The sequence below is a fragment of the Pseudorasbora parva genome, chromosome 16 (assembly GCF_024679245.1).
Source record: "Pseudorasbora parva isolate DD20220531a chromosome 16, ASM2467924v1, whole genome shotgun sequence".
Lineage (NCBI taxonomy): Eukaryota > Metazoa > Chordata > Actinopteri > Cypriniformes > Gobionidae > Pseudorasbora > Pseudorasbora parva.
Genome location: NC_090187.1, coordinates 2,704,751 through 2,721,207, shown reverse-complemented (window position 1 = coordinate 2,721,207; position 16,457 = coordinate 2,704,751).

Sequence of the window (16,457 nt, the reverse complement as noted above, 5' to 3'; positions counted from 1 at the left end):
ACTGTTCTTCATATCCTCACCACGTAAGCTTAGCCTAGGTGTCTTCTCTCTCTCTCTCTCTCTCTCTCTCTCTCTCTCTCTCTCTCTCTCTCTCTCTCTCTCTCTCTCTCTCTCTCTCTCTCTCTCTAAAAGCCTATAGGATATGCAATATAATTTTCAGATCAAAGTGATCGTTATCCAGTGTTTTCATATTTGGGGTTGCAGTAAAATGTAATCAAAGAATGGTATAAAGACACACCTTAAAAAATTAAAAAAAAAAAGTGCTTTTACCTATTCCCATAACAAATATTGTCAAGATTATAATAACACCAGACAATATTGCCCTTTCCCCCTCCAAAACATGATTTAATGTCATAATGTTCATGAAACATGCAGATGCTTTATCCACTTTTGTAATATTTGGAAGGTCCACCTTCTGCAGCGATCTCAGCTGCTCATCATAGTGTCAATATATTTCCTCTGAGAACTTCATCACTGATGTTATCTCATGCCTTCTGCAACCGAAGGCTTTCATGCCCAGTTTATTTACCAACTGGGCCCAAACGTGCTCGATGGGGTTGAGGTCCGGTCTCTGAGGGGGCCATCTTCAGTATTCCAGCAGATTCCTTCAATATTCAGAAGAATGTCTCGGGTCATTGTCCTCTTGGAAAATAAACCCAGGCCCAATAAGACGACTCACAGATGTCAAGTGTTCTAATAATTTTCTAATTTAATCTAAAAATAAATGCATGAGCTGGCACATATACCCCACAGACACACGGGGCAAAAGACACTAATAGTTTAGCTAATATAATATGCTTTAATAATGTCTAAACTCTAAAAAATGCTGGTTTTAAAATATTTCCAAGTTGGGTTGAAAATGGACAAACCCAGAAATTAGGTTTGAACCCAGTGAATTCAAACAACCCAATTTCTGGTGTGTCCATTTTCAACCCAACTTGATTGTTTTTAACCCAGCATGTTTTAGTTAATACTTGTTCAAAATAATAGAGCGCCCTCTGCTTTCCAAAATTGTAGAGAAAGTTGTTTATCTGCAGCTGAGCACATTTTTAACTGATAATTGTATAACTGAAATTTTCCAGTCTGGGTTTAAAGGGATAGTTCACCCAAACATGAGACTGATGTTAGTCTGCTGACCAGCAGGTGTGTTTGTTTCTTCAGTAGAACACAAATGAAGATTTTATACTTTATCCGTTGCAGTCTGCTAGTCATATAATCATGTGAATGGGAAATAACTCTATGAGAGCAAAAAAACAACAACGCATGCTTAGACATGCAGAAAAACCTGCTGCTCGAGGAGACACGGTGATGTCACAACCGATCGGTTTCTGTGAGAAACACAACAGTATTTTCTTTTTTTCTTCTTCTTTTTTTTAACCTCATATCCAGACAAATCTCATCTAGTGTTTCCATCCGCTATTACTTCCGTCTGGTAAGGTCAAACTGGCGTGATCATAGATACATAGAACCCTCATTAGTGCCTGCACAGATAGGCCAAATGAGGCATCTACATATTATATATGATCCTAACTACTGGTCGCTGCGCCTGATGCAGTTGTTCACCAAGTCCTATTGTCCCTTAGGGGGTGGCCTTAGCCTGGATTATGTCCTATTTGGAAGGCCAAAGTTTTTCACTACAGGTTTGTAATGCTGTGTCCTCTTCGGCTCCTCTGACGTGCAGGGTCTGTCCTTGGGCCGCTGCTTTTGTCAATGTATATGCTGCAGCTCTTGTGGGCTGTTCCCGGTCTGCAGTGGTCAGTATCTATCAAAAGTGTTCCAAGGAAGGAACAGTGGAGAACCGGCCACAGGGTCATGGGCGGCCAAGGCTCATTGATGCACGTGGGGAGCGAAGGCTGGCCCGTGGGGTCCGATCAAACAGACGAGCTACTGGAGCTCAAACTGCTCCAGAAGTTAATGCTGGTTCTGATAGAAAGGTGTCAGAATACACAGAGCAGCTCAGTTTGTTGCCCATGCTGTCCACCGAAGCACCACTAATAAAGCAATTGTAGTAATAAAACTAATGAAATAACTTGCTGCTAACCAGATCCAGAGAGGGACCCATTTTCAGCCCAGCCCTGATTTAAATTTAAATCTATTGTATTTAGCTGTGTTATATTAGCCTGTAACTTAAGACATATTAGACATACAGAAAAAAAAATGAAGAAAAAGGGTGAGTCTGCCGGCCCAATTTATGAGCGGGCAAAGAAACCAACCGAGAATTCTTCCGATTCGAGATTACAATACATTTTAGAAGGGGAACCCCTCCTAAAAATACTGATTTAACATGATTTTGGGCTAGTTTTGAGTATCAGTTGGCCAGGTTTTGTGTTGTGACAACCTGGCATCCCTGAATATTGTGTCTAAAATGTAAGTACTTAATATAAACTTCTTGTTTATTGAACTGTATAAAAGCAATATCACAATGTTTGTGATAATTGTGCTGTTTTTCTGCTTTAACACTCAAAACTTAAGAGTGGATTTTCACAAATTGCATAAGTTGTTTCTTAATAAGCAATTAAATTATACACCAGTTCATGTGCATGTTTTTCTTTTAGCATTCTGGAGCCCCAGAGGATTATTTTATTGCTCAATAATGGATAAAAAGTTATCAAGGTTACACACAGTAAATATTACACCACAAAAGCCTAACCGCTGCTCTCGTAACGCTCGTGTGTTGGGTGGCTGTGTTTCATCTCTTCTAAACAGATGGTTATGTCGGTTTTGCAGAATCATTGTCATGGAACGTCCTGTAGTTTATCTCTGTAAGAGCCATGTACAAAAATACACCGACCTCACCATGTGGCCTTAGTTATGTGTGCGCGTGTGGTTTGGTTTGGTTTGGTTTGGTTACTTTATTGTCCCCGAGGGGAAATTCTGCTTGGGCACAGTGCATAGTTGCTTCTTAAAAGAACATCACAAACATAACAGAATCCGATTACAGAAATATTGATTAGGCACAGTGCAGAAATAACAGTGTGTGTGTGTGTGAGTGTGTGTGTGTGTGTGTGTGTGTGTGAAATAATCTATTTTATAATCTAGTCTATTAAAATGCAAAGGTTACTGAGTTCACAGTGAATAACGACAGATGTTTCACAGTCACAGACCAGATACCGCAGATGTGTCTAAACTTGTCTGGGTTAAGATGGGAGTCATACTTGATTGCCGATAACCAACACATAAGACATTCAGAGAGTACATGTTGTAGAGTGCTGCGTTTTAGCGTGGATTGCAAAGTCATCAGATCTACAACTTTAACTTGGTGACAATAACAAATAATACACAGACATATTTTCATGATTTTGTTGAGCATACCATGCAAACACTCACAGTGCATTATAGAAAACGCCCAAAACACACACTAATCTCTGAGACATGTTGAACACTAGATAAGAAGATGGTTCATGACCGGAGGAACGTATGGGTGATGTTTGCATATTCCACAGCCAAACTGAAATCAAAGATATAAGAAAAGTGTTTCTCCGTCTAAAGTTTGGAATAATTATGATTATTTTGAAAAAGTATCTTCTGCTTAAGCTGCATTTATTTGATCAAAAATGCTGTAAATACTGTAATATCGTGAAGTATTATTAAAGGTGCAGTGTGTAGTATATTTGAGGATCTATTGACAGAAACACATTATAATATACGTAACTTCAGATGTGTATACAGACCTTACAAAAGGAACCGTTTTTACCGTTAATGAATGTTTTTATTAGCTTAGAATGAGCCGTTTCTATCTACACGCACCGCAGGTCTCCTTACATTGAAGTTATGTTTCTACAGTGGCTCTAAAGGGACAAACTGCTCGACAGAGCGCGAGTCGCTCTGCTGTCTCAGATGACAACACCTTTGTCCTGTGATGGCCACCGTAGCTTCTCTTTGTGCTTCGAAGGGGGGAAGGGGGGGGGTTACAATTATTTAACATGTTTGCTAACACTGTTTAGCATTAATTAAGATGTTGATAACAAGTTGCTAGTATTTTATAGCACACTGCTAGCATGTTTTAACATGTTTGCTAGCATCCATCGGGCATGTTGTTAACATAAATTAGCATGTTGCTAGCATGAATTATCACATTACTAACAAAGCCTAGCAAATCGCATACTAGGTATTTACTACCTACCTTATGTTACTAGATAACATACTAATGGTAATTCATATTAACAGTGTGTTAAAATGCAAAAAACATGCTAGTAAAACGCTACTTCATTCTTAGCAGAATATGCTAATTCATGCTTGTTAACATGATAATTCATGTTAACAACATGTGTTAAAACATGCTAATTCATACTGGCAACAATCCTAATTCATGCTAACAATGTGATAAACATGTTACCAAATTTAAATAAAAAACATGCTAACAATATGCTACTTCATGATAGCAATATGCTAATTCATGCAAACAAACATGCTTATTCATGTTAACAACATGTTAAAATGTGTTGGCAATGTTGAATCATGTTAGCAACATGTTAATTCATGTTAGCAAAATGATAGTTTGTGCGAAAAAATGCTAAATAATGCTAGTAACATTGCAAATTTACGTGAACAACATGTTAAACTGTGATGGCAATGTGTTAATTCATGTTAAAACATGTTAGCAATGTTAAACCATGCTAGCAATATGCTAATTAATGCTAGCACAATGTTAAAACATGCTAGAAAAATGCTAATTTATGCTAGCAACATGGTAATTCAAGCTACATCATGCTAGTAGCATATGCTAATTCCTGCAAAACAAACTCATAAAATCATGTTCAATTTTTAATCATGTTAGCAACATGTTAATTCAATGCTAAAAACATGCCGAATTATGCTAGTAACATGCTTATTCATGCTCACCAGTATCAACTAACATCAGGGCCAGGATGGGTTTTAATCAAAATGAAATGAAAATCTTGCATTAAACATTTCCCCCCCAATGGAGACTGAAGAGATGGAAATATGACTTCATAATGTGGTCCTAGTCTTGGTCTCAACTGATTAGACTTCAGGATGTCTGATTAGACGATTCACACCAGACATCCTGAGAATACTGCCGAACTGACACAGGCCATGTGATATTGGTGATGGATATGGTACACGGTACTTTATTCCACCCTGATCTGTAAATGTTTACTTGCTGAGCTCAGTGACGATATCGATGTGTGCATTTGTGGACGAGGCATATTCTATGTTGAAAGTAGATTATTTAATAGACCTAGAATAATTAGGTTAGCTTGTTTGGCAGAACCAACACAGACATATTGAAGAAAAGCAGGAGCGCTTCTGTAACATCGTTCATATTCCACAGAACTGAGAGCAAGTGCAGTTTTGGATAAGTCGTTTTTATCAGGTATCTGTCAGATAAATGTGCTTTTCTCAGTCTTTCTCTTTTCATTTTTCATAAACATGATCTTCATCAATCATTGTTTTTGTGTAGATATGTCCTCTCTGGAATGCTTGAACATATTTCCAATTATGGTAGCTTTTTTCGGGTCAGATCCACATTTCCTGTTGTGCAATGGTGACCTTAGAAGAACCACAAGTCTTTTTTAATCAGACACTCATAATAACACATTTTGGCATTACACTGAATGTCATTGTGCAGGAGGAAGGCCACTATGGAGAAAAAAGGAACAGAGATTCTTTAGGAGGAGACCAAGCTTTACTATCAGTTCCATTAGGGGGGAAAATGTTCGAAAACAAAACAACTAGCAAAAGTCAGTCATATAATGCCCTGCATAAACTGCTTAAAAGTTAAACTTTACGTTTTTTTTTTTTTCAAGACTGGTCCTAACTTTTTAAAGAAAATTGCATAAAAAGGTAGATTGGATAAGTAAGACTGATTACCTACTAGTTGGTCAAACTAGTTCTTTACATTTATGCATTTAGCAGATGCTTTTATCCAAAACGACTTACAACTGAGGAGTGCAGGAAACGATCCGTCATGAAGAGGAAAAGAAACGCAAAAGGCGCCTGAAATACAAAGATTTGGACATTACTCAGAGATGCATTAGCTAGAATAAGAAAGGACTAGAGAAAAATAGAGGAACAAGAATTTGTTCGAGCAAGACACATAATCAACATATATTTCGAAAGCTGCAAGTGAGCTTCAGACCACACGCTTAGATCGTTAAAATTGGGCATATAAGCTCGTGTCTGCATTAGAAACTTAGAAACACAATGAAGCCACAAGTGTTATAGCCTAGAAATCTACACGCACCCTAGCGGCAGCAAATCTAATCTGCCCACGAGTGTCGTCTAGCAACTCTCAATACCCTTCTGAGCTGTAATCGCCTAACTCTGGTTGGGCCAATCACATCGTGTATAGAGTCGGTGGGCGGAGCTTAACATAATGACGGCCAAGTTGCGTTTGCGTTCTTCTAGTAAACACAGAAACTGGCGAACGGCGGCGGTCTTTCGAATCAGCTTTGACCGCGACTCTGGAAGACTTGAGTTAAGCTTTTCTCTGAGAAAAGAACAAAGAACGGCACTGAAGTCATTCTTAAGAAGGGAAGATGTGTTCGGGGTTTAGCCGACCGGATACGGTGAATGTTTAATCTGTCAGCGAGCTCTGCTTCACCTTCGTTGCTCTGGTTGGTGTAGCGCTATCCTATCACGTGCAGAGGGAGTTTGAAAGACAGCCGTTTATCCGCCCCTCGGATTGAGCCGTCAATGGTGAGTTTCCAGACCAAACATCTGGATGTGGGTCAGGCTTGTCAGGCTACAAGTCTTATGCTTAATTTAAAATCTGGGGATTTTATCTCTCTAAAACTATACATAATTAGGTAAATTTACTTGAGTACTGCATCTAAGTACACTTTTTTGTATCTGTACCTTATTTTTATTTTTTCTGGAAATGATGTATGACTTTAAAGCTGCTCTCCGTAACTTTTTTTGTGTTCAAGATGTACAAAAATGATATAATGAGAATGTACAACATGAATCCATTTTCCAAACCGTGTTTTTGTAAACATTTATTATTTATGTGAATATACCCAAAATCTCACGGAAATGAATGTTTTTATGAATATTATAGTTTTTAATATATTCAAAAAATATATATAAATATATTTAAAAAAATTGAACTCCTGACATAAATTAAGTAATGAATGTCATTATTTTTTATCATAAATATGGTCAAATATCGAGTCTTTAATCTTTCTAATGATACTCAGTTTGTCCAGATCAAGTAAGCGCGGGATGTTTTAATGTGCAGTGAATGTTGAAAACAACATTAATTTAACACAGTCGGCCATCTTTGCCTATAAAGGGGTTAAATATAGCCTATACCAATACTTAGATCAAAATATAGAATATTCCACATAAACATAGCGAACAGAAGGTGATTTTATTATGAGTTTTCAGCGAGGCACATCCTCAACTGGCTTCTAATGAAGCACGACCTCTTCTCTTCCTGCCCTTTACATACACCAGTAAAATAAAAACCCTCCACACCCCTTCCTTCCTTCCTTCCGCTCTCGTTTAAAAAAAAAAAATTGTAATAGCAAGAAACCGATGGGAGGTGTTTTGTGTTTCTGAGTATTTTGTAAATGAGGTTTCTTTTGCAGCATTCTACAGTATTATGTTTAGTTAGTGATGACATATAATTAGACACAATTAGCAAAACACATGCCTCATCCCTTTGGACATTTGAAGTGTGCATTCTTGAAAGTGCATGTAAGCTCAGAGAGCTGCAGATATGGAGGTGAACTTGTCTGAACTGGTCTAGGTCTGCAGATTATTATCCTCACTGTGTCTTCATGTGTGCTGTCTGTGTTTAGTGTCTTTACCGCGGTGTTCTTGAGGCCATTCTTTCTTCTTAGCTGTTTCCTCCCCTCATTATCTTGTGTATTTACATTCCTGTTTGGTTCAGTTCTTAGTTTCATTTGCTCCTGTCTCAGGGCCTTTAGTTTGGATTATCAGCTGTCCTTCGTCCTTGCTGACACTGTTAAAGGATGAATAGAGCAGAATGAAGCCCTGATAAGATTGACAACTTACCTCAGCCTAAAAAAACAACACTTTAGCATACTTTTATATGCTATTTTCTAGTACTTATAATGTAAATATTATAATTTAAAATAATATTATTAAGTTTGAGTGTTTTTTGATGCACTTAAAAGGCAATTCAAAGTGTTTTACAAAGAAATGAATTAAAATAGTGGTAACATATGCATGAGAAAAAAGAATATGTGTATGAATTAAAAATTAAAAACAAGGATAATTAAAAAAGTTGTAAATAAAATAAAATAAAATAAAATAAATAAAATAAAATAAAATAAAATAAAATAAAATAAAATAAAATAAAATAAATAAAATAAAATAAAATAAAATAAAATAAAATAAAATAAAATAAAATAAAATAAAATAAAATGGTGGTCTGATCCACAATAGTGGTCTGAAATAAAAATAAAACATCCTTCAGTTTACAGTCTACATACACTCTAAAAAAAATGCTGGGTTGTTTTAACCCAATGTTGGGTCAAATATGGACTAACCCAGCAATTGGGTTGTTTTAACCCAGCGATTGGGTTGTTGTAATCCCACGGTTGGGTTAAATATTTGCTTAAGACAACCCAATCGCTGGGTTAAAACAACCCAACTGCTGGGTTAGTCCATATTTGACCCAATATTGGGTTGTTTTTTACTCAGATTTTTTTAGAGTGTACATATACCATCTTGATTAGAACACCTCTCCTTCATTTCTTTCTCAAACACGTTCATAACATCCATTTGAATCACTATTCCCTGGTTTTTACTCAGAAACCTTCTTGTTAAACCCATTTTCACTCATCATACCTTTCCACAGATTTACACAATATCAAACCTTATTGTCAAACTTGCTATTTCCATTAAACCCATTTTCATTTCATTCATCATATTTAACTCAAATCAACATATAATTTAAATTGAGTCGTTTAAAGTGTGCATCTCCTCACTGTCTGTTTAAAGCATCAGCTCACACAATGTCTCCGACAAGTAAGATACTATACTCCTAATATATGTTTGCTTACTCTTTTCATGATCTATATAACCCTTATCCAGTCATAATTGTAAAATGTCGTTAGCTGGACTGTCGTGCTTGTGCACTATTGAGTTGTTGATGAGAACCGTTTGATCGCTATCTCTAATCTTGTCATAATTGTAATATTTCGTTAGTTGGACTGTCGGCTCGTGCTATAGAGTTGTTCATGAGAACAGTTCATGATTGTGTGATCGCTATGACTCTAATCTTGTCATAATTGTTATATTTCGTTAGCTGGACTGTGTGCTTGTGTTCTATCGAGTTGTTCATGAGAACGGTTTGTGATTTTGTGATCGCTATGACTCTAATCTTGTCATAATTGTAATATGTTTGTTAGTTGGACTGTCTTGCTCGTGTACTATCAAGTTGTTCACAAGAATGGTTTGTGTTTTTGTGATAGAAGGGATGACTTTTTCATTGAATATTCGACCTGGATTAGATACACACAGATTCTGCCATAGTCGTCGTCTGGGTTACGTATGTGTGGGGCGGCGCTATCAAAATAGGGCCGTGACCCTTTTGGGGGTAGGGGTGTTTTTGTTTTGGTGATTTAAAATACCAACAACGGTTACCAGATAGCACTTATCACACTTTTAACTAGAAGGAAAAGATTATCTGGACCAAGAGATGAGGCGCTAGTGACCTGTCACCACACATTAAGAAGCCACAAAACAGTTTTTACAGTTTTCTTTTAATTACAAAATTATAGGGTTGAGACATCATTTCATATTAAAAGTAACCTGCTCTGTCCTGTCTGCATTGTCAGTGTCCTCTTTGCTCTGCGATGTGTTTTTCACTGCGTGAAAATGTGTGTGTGTGTGTGTGTGTGTGTTTGTGGTGTAAACATGAAATTAGTTTTTTCTGTTGTTCCCCTTTTCTGGTGTGATTTGCATGTGCTGTGATGCCTAACGTCATTTTCTCCTCAGTGTGAAACAGAAAAGACTACAAAACACTCTTTCGGTCACCCCTCGATTTCTCGATTCTTTATTTGGCAGGAGCGCTTTACTCTTAGCAGTGTGAACAAGTGAACGCACGGAGTAAAGTCACAACATCACAACATAATTTTCAACACACTTAAATGTATCTAATATAATAAACAGAGCTGCTTTACCTCATAATCATAACCGGAAGAGCGGATCAGTGCAGGCGCCCGGCGAATGTGTCCCGTCCCGTCATAATAAAAGTCCCGGTGTTCGTGAGGCGGGTATTTGTTTAACAATCGCTCCAGCGGCCGTGCTCAGCTCCAGAACACTCGGTCCTGCTCTGCTTTACACTACAGTAACGTTAATAACCGCATGCATGAACGTGATTTCTGCCCGAGTCCTCTTTTCCACCGGCTGTGAGGTGAAGACCACATCTCCCAAGATGCTGCGCTCACACTTTGCGTCATCAAACTACGCATTTGTTTTGAATAGGCGCCCTCCAGTGGACGGAAAGTTGCATAGTGCACCTTTAAAAGAACATTTTCTTTTTCTTTTTTTTTTCATTATGCCGCCTTGTAAAATGTAAAATTTACATAATTATCCATTCATTTTCTGACAGAACACATGCGGTCGAATCACCACTCCACGTTTTGATTGACAGCCCTCACAATCTACCAGTGACCATTTTTACTTGTTTCTTTTCAACCATTGGATAGTATAAAAAAAAAACAAAAAAAAAAGGGCTGTTGTATTTGTGTAAGGGTAAGGCAGGATGTTACTTCTGATGAAGCGCTCTGTTAAATACAGGTGCAAAACTACACAGCAAAAAGAATAAATAAAATGCTTTCTTAAAAAGGAAAAAGAATGCATGCTCGTTTTCTTACTATGATCATTAAAAACCAACAGACTGATGAAAATGCGGGACACTCAATATGCGATGTGCGGGACAAGGGGTGAAAATGTTGTGCACCACAATGCAAAGCAGGATGGGTCGTCACCCTAATGGAAGCTTAAAGGGTTAGTTCACCAGAAAATGAATAATTGTCGTTAATGTCGTTCCACACCCGTAAGACCTCCGTTCATCTTCAGACACAAATAATAGATCGCCAATGTCACGTGATTTCAGCAGTTTGACACGCGATCTGAATCATTGATTGATTCCCATACGGAAATGTAATATATGTCTATATATGAAATATCAATATATGCGATATATGTGATATATAAAGTAAAAACATATATGAAACATATTAGAAATTGGAACAAATCCATATATTGACATATAAATGGATCCCATATATTATATATGTTAATGTATGTATAATACATATTTTGACATATAGGTCTCATATATGAAATATCCTAATATGCTCATATATAGTAAAAACATAAATGAACATATATGCACAGCATCAGAAATACCATATATTGACATATATCTTTAGTCCACATATTATATATGTTTAAATTATATATGTGACAAATCATTATCACTGTCAAATGTCGTAGAGTCTTAAAATCTAAACTATGTATAAAAAAATTACATTTAAAATATAAAATATTTTATAATAATGTTAATTATTGTCAGGTGAGGCAAGAGATGAAGGACTCAAGGGTGCAGAGGTTAATTGGCTTTTTATTAGACTTCAAAAATAAACAATCAAAACACAAACAAACCCCTTCATGCTTGTAACTGGCTTGCCTTAGTTTTTTATACAATAAGAAATCCTCAAAAAAACTGGAATTCACTTTTGCAAATAGTTTGTGTTCAAACTAACTGTAAGATTCTCAATGAGGGAGTGAAAATAAATTGTATCTATTTAACCACTGAATGAGATAACATAGTAACAATTAGCACATGGATGGAAATCCAAGACAGCATTGTGAATATCAAAGCTCAACACTATAAGTAAACAAATAAACAGTAAATCAATTCCAAACCCAAAATACTAGTGATACACAAACAAAAAACAGTACCAAACAATTCAAAATGCCCTAGAGGGAAAAGGATATACACTCTGCAATGCAAGTCTCTTGAGTGTTGTAGAAGTCCCAGTCCAAGCAGGCAATGAAGATATACAATCCTAAATCCTAGATTAGGCGCCGGCACAATCCAACACAGGTCAGAAGTAGGTATCAGTGCACTCAAGCCCCATAACAGAGTCCTCTGCTAGCTTCTCTGCAAACTTTCAAACAGTATGAATTAACATTTTTATGGGTACATAAAAATGTGCATTTAAACAAGATTGTAAAGCATTAGAATGTACAATTCACTTAACTCTCAAACACAATGTGATTCCAGGCAATTTCACCCATTCTCCATTGCCATGCCTCTCCTCTATGCTACTTGTAACCTTAAAACCACTTCCTCCATTTGTTGCCCTCTAGAGGACAGGATGAAAAATGTCACCCATGTACCAGGGTAACCGTTACATGCTACACAGAACAAAACATGAAAGTACACGCCATGGCTAATGATGAGCACAAGCCGCATGCTAAACAAACAACCCTAAACACATGGACAAAAGAGTGTATACTGCCCAAGCAAAACTAGATGCTCACACGAGACCAAGCAAATGCTCTCACAACTGGGAGAAAAACACACATGGAGCTTTTAATGTCCGAAGCCTGAACCAAAACCCAATTATGAAATGCCAGGATTCAAACACCACTATATAAATCCATATAAAATCCTATACAAGCATACTGATTGTTTGCATATATTATGTTTAAATAAACTTACATATATAAATTCGACATATATTGCTTACATATATGGCATTAACATACAGTACCATATAAAAAATCATCATATAAATAATTTTAATATATGTATATATAATAATTATTCTATGGGTATTTCATACATGGTATAAACCTATATCTTCATATATCGTGAGAATGTATATATGCGCTAATAATGTATTGCCTTATATGAAACATATATGACATCACTACTCAAATATAGGGACATATATGTACATATATTACATTTCTGTATGGGTTTGCTGATTCATAACCGTTTGAATCTTTATTTGAGGATTGAACACAAACGCGGAAGAGAAGACAATGCTGAATAAAGTCGTAGTTTTTGTTATTTTTGGACCCAAATGTATTTTGGATGCTTCAAGAGACTCTAATTAACCCACTGATGTCTCATATGGACTACTGTGATGATGTTTTTATTCCCTTTCTGGACATGGACAGTATAGTGTGCATACACTTAGATACGCTCTCAGACTAAATATAAAATATCTTAAACTGTGTGTGAAGATGAACGGAGGTCTTACGGGTGTAGAACGACATTAGGGAATTAGGGCAGAACTAGCTACTTAAACAAAGCTACAGAGGGAGCCATTTCCTCATGTTTTGAACCCGCGCATGGGGATGGAGATCACACTCACAGCTCAGCTCGCAGCTGCAGGCATTCATGGAAACTGAACTATGCTGAGCAATGTAAGTGTTTTAACTTCTCAAATGAATTTCTATGAAAGTTAAGCTTCCAAAGGCATGAACTGAAAACGTGCCAGACTGAACTCGCGTTGTGAATGTATGCCGCGCATGTGGTCGCGATTTCCTCAGCTCTCATCACGAGAGCTCATCAGCTCATGACGTTAAATGTAATCTGACTCTTAATCTGAGTTAGTGCTGTGAGACTCACGCGGCGACTCAATCATTATATTGAACAGACACGATTTCTCAATTGTTTACACACAAATTCTGGTACTTGAGACACAATGACCACAACATGTAACTCATTCACCGACCCCCTGAACCAATTCTGCTAAACTGCAAGCACGGCTTTACACTCAAACTGCAGCTCTAAAACACACTTTTTTCAAAACACTACACACAAATCTCTTGTTTACACAATGAACACACTGCCATTCAGATATGCACACTGACTCATCACAAGGGCAAACACCGGTCACACAGTTTTACAATCAGCAATCAGAGCTTTAGCAGAAAAGGGCAACAGGAGGATGCAGCATAGGTTTTTTTAATTTATTTATTTACTGTAACTGTGTACAGTTAATTCTTCTGTTGTTTTGTATGTAGTGTATGTGCAACTTTGTGTTGGTTGGGAATGGGATGTACACTGTGTACATTGTTTTTGGAGGAAAAATAAAATAAAATTTTACAGTGTATTTGTGTGTTCTGAGTATAAAAACAATATTCTCAAATATTTTACAACACACTTGTGTTTGTACTGTCTGTAGTAAGTGTAACACTGAACCAAAAAAGGTCTAAGTCATGATGATGAATGGAGAAGTGTTTTCCACTGAGCACTTCAGTGTTCAGCTTATAAATGTCTACACATATGATGGTTTGTGTGTGTCATTTGAAAACAAAATCCCATTTTGAGAAGAAATAACAGTTTTGAATGTAGTTTCATTTTGCCGGAGAATTGAGGGGTTTTGCCCATTGTGTGTGTGTGTGTGTTTTTTTTTTTTTTTTTTTTTTTGATTTGTGTGTAGTTCTGAGAATATGAAGCATGCTTTCAGCAAATGTGTGTAAACAATTGAGAAAAACTGTAATTGTCATCAACACTTTAGCCGTAGTTTCCATCAGAACATCCCTCCAGAGTAAACGGTTATATTGACAACATGACTGAACAATCTGAGTGTCTGATCCGTACACAATGACACAAGGACTCGTCATTCTGATGGCACTGACATGTTCATCAACACAGATATTTACTTTTGAGAGATGAACGAAGGATTTTGAGTAAAGAGGGTGGCTTTTGCAGGTTATCCGTGGTGTTTTGCTATTTGTACAAATTGTTTGGAGAAATGCACTTACTGTTTTGCAAATTGTGAGTTTGATTCGAGAAAGGTACCAAAGCGACTGAGAAAAACTGTAAGTATGAACGTATTATTATTATTATTACTCCAAGCTTATTTTATTAACAGCAGATAATCATGAGGCTGACTATGTGAGCAGTGCGTTCCCCAGTTCGTAGTATCCCAAATCTTGCTCTTCCGCCGTAAGTTATCACCATCCGAATCCACAAGTTTGTGCTGGTCTTAGCTGGTTTTATGTTGGTCATGACAAGTGCCAGAAACCAGGCTGGTTTAAGCCAGATTTTTTATTGGCATGTTAAATACTGCATTTCATGAAATGCATCCCTCCAAATTAAGGTTTTAGGAAAGCAATTCCAAAGAAGAGAAAAGTCAAAGATCGAGACAATATCCTTAAAGAAAGTTTGATTAGAACTGCCGGATTAGTTTGCTGTTTATTATTACACATTTCACAATGGCTCCAGACAATGTCAGACATTCTCAAGGCTTTTGTTTAAACTGCACATAAAGCATCACACTAAAATATAATCAGCTATTCATGACAGAACATCGGAGTAAGCTTGAACGATTTTTGTTGTTGTTGTCGTTGATCTGGATATCTTTAAACACTGACGGTTTGGTCAACATTTGTGTGTTAACTACATGATGACAGAAAAGACACAAAGTTATGTATAACACCACTTAGCAAGCTTGCACACCTATGGCACGTAACATAACATTTGGCACCATATCGTGGAATGTTTAGGCAATTTTCTTTGTTTCACAAAGCTTCTACTGTAAGGAAAGAGCCCTCATTGTTTAGTCAATGCCAATATAAAGCTGCCATGATTTGAGGTGAAAAAGACGTAATATTAAATGTATTCAAAATGCATTAAAGTATATTTGTATTGTACTAAAAAGATACTCAAGTACATTTTTAATGCATTTAATAGTACAGATTTTTCACCTGGGTCAGTGCTGTGGTTTTACAAATAATAGATGAGTAACACCAGTTTTAACTGGCTTTAAATGGATTTATAAGGCGTTCTGGTACTTATATCGGCTGTATTAATCAAGATTAAATATTCCACTTTTTTGCTATTTAAATAGATATATTGATGCATTCTTAAATTAGATTTACTTACTACCACAGTATTTGTATAGCAAACTTTTCTTTGGACTGCACCATACATAAAAATAACAGGTCACCATAAATAATATCACTAGCACATTCAGACATTAACATCATAATTTCTTGGTGTCAAGATTTTTTTTAAATAGCTCATAAGGTGAAGTGCCCTGTTATAGTCTCTGTCACAGTGCATACTTTGAAGTTTCATTTGCAACCAGAGATGAAGATCTTATTGAAGGTCTTCCCTCAGGTTTAAGTCTGCCCAGCACCAAATGCTCAACGAGAGTCTTTGGCCACTTCTTGGTCCCTTTGAGTTGTCGTGATGTGATGTGTTTGAGGGAAGGACTCACAAAACAGGAGCAGGATGGACACAACAACAAGAACATATTGTAGCTATATTGGACACCTACAAGACAGAAAGCTGGAGTGGACTACATAAGACGGAGACATCACGTTTGGGCTGAGTGCTTCTAAGGGTCGTACTTCACACAAATACGATGCTTCATTGGACACAAGAAGTCGAAGCTGGGATCCAGAGGATGATGAGAAGGTGCTCATGTGTTTAGTATGACAGTTTTACCTCGCTTTCTTTGTCTCTTTCAGTTTCTTTCTGA